The sequence below is a fragment of the Sorghum bicolor genome, chromosome 8 (genome assembly GCF_000003195.3).
Source record: "Sorghum bicolor cultivar BTx623 chromosome 8, Sorghum_bicolor_NCBIv3, whole genome shotgun sequence".
Lineage (NCBI taxonomy): Eukaryota > Viridiplantae > Streptophyta > Magnoliopsida > Poales > Poaceae > Sorghum > Sorghum bicolor.
In genome coordinates this window covers 62,089,404-62,091,414 of record NC_012877.2, presented here as the reverse complement: position 1 = coordinate 62,091,414, position 2,011 = coordinate 62,089,404, and positions in this window count along the sequence as shown.

Genomic DNA, 2,011 nt, shown 5'->3' with positions numbered 1-2,011 from the left:
TTACCTATATATAGCCTGCAAGAAGATAGATCCAATGGAACAATATGGAACAGAACAGATGAGCTAGACAGGCAGATTATAGGGTAGAGGCACACGCAGGCGAAGCAATCAGTAAGCTATCCATCAGCTGCCAGCCTGCCATGCATGCATGATTTGTCATTAATTTTGTGCATTCGTCGCGCTTAACTTTGACCAGGAAAAGGGCATCATCCCACCGTCATCATATATAAGGTTTCTTATGAACAGCAAACGTCCGGCATGCAGTCTGATCGCAGGCTTTCAGTGCTGCTCTGAATTTCATCATCATCTAATAAGCCACTAGTGTCACAAAGTGATTTGCTCACTGATCATACGCCCTGGTATATATACAGTATACACATCTTCTGTCAGTATTCCTTTTCTCCTCAGTTTCTTTCTGGTTGGGGAATTTCAAAGAAGGCAGTGACTCAGAGCAACTCGCAGCAATGTAGGAATACTGACTATTGCAGGCATGCAGTGCCACTGCAGATGGGAGCACAGCTAATTGGATGGCAAGTATGGGTTCGGTTCATCAACCACCATGCTGGGCCAATTGGAGCCCATTTATCTGGACCAATTCTCATGAAGGCTCGGAATTGTTTGATCCATCCGATGATTCCTCCTCAAAGTACCTTTCATATGGAGTCCTACAAAAAAGAGAAATACCTTTCAAGCTAGCTAGCCCCACATCAGTTTATATATGTGGGGGACCTGTTATACTCACTCAAACAAGTAACAACACGGTATATATATATATATATATATATATATATATATATATATATATATATAACATTAGCATTCCTATATTTAGCAAATAAAATTTTTCTCTCATTTTTTTAGTGTATCTTTGTATTTCTTTTTCCACATAGGTTCTATATTAGCTCGATTGCCAAAATTATTCTATTTTGTTGTTTCTACAAATGAAAACCTAATTATTTATCTCCAAATCACATGCACATGCCACCAAATATTAGTACAAATCATATCTTGTTTCCAAACTCATTTCCAAGACAAATCGGAATATGAGCATGACAACATATATAACAAACTATTCTTTTTGTGTGAGTGAACAAGGCACGAGTGGGAGGCAATTTCATAATCCTCATTCCTAAATCTCTAACCCTAGCCGACCAGGCATGACGTAGTGGCGGCACTGTTGGTTCCCATTGTCCTAAGCTCCTAGCGGCGCGGGGCGTGCAGCGCGGGCGCGGTCTCTGTCTCTATGCTACGCCTACATAGCGACCGGTGAGGGCGCACGTCGCTCATGAGGTTAGAGGCAACAGCTGAGTGGTGGCCACCAGGAATACCCAAGATCTAAATCCTGGCTCCGCCACTGATGATGCATAACACAATCCGTGAAGATGAGTGGTGTAATCACATGATAAATGAATGATATACATGTAGCTTTCTTATGACTTCAGACAACAATTGCATGCTTAAAACAAATTTGGTGCTCCCTAACTTAAGAGGGATCTATGGATGCACACGATGAACTATGCAGTATTGGAGGGCACCAAAATACTATCATCAATATTTTGGGGATTACATGTGTGCTATAGTTTGCAAGTTTCTAGAGTGCATATATCCAAAATCCAATTTCAAATTATATGTATACTTAACATGTATGCCTGACTCACCTATGACATCAGATGTTGTTTGTTGTCTACTTCACTTTCTAGGTCTATGTAAGTTGTAACTACATACATACGCTTTGCACTTAGTATCCATGATGATTAAGTAGAGTGCCAAACCTTGGGGATCTCCTTGAAAATTTAGATCAGAAGCAGTTGTCATGAGCTTACCTCGATGTCTAAGGAGAGGCTCACTAACGCCCCTTCCTCTAAAAGAAAATCCATTTTTAGTATTTGTTTTATGTTGTTGTTGTCTACCGTGTTCAACATCTTGTGGGATTTGCAAAACATCTACCGATGAATCTAGTAGAGCGTGGTACCAATGTTCTCTTCAGTTCATTTTAATTAATCAACTTCGG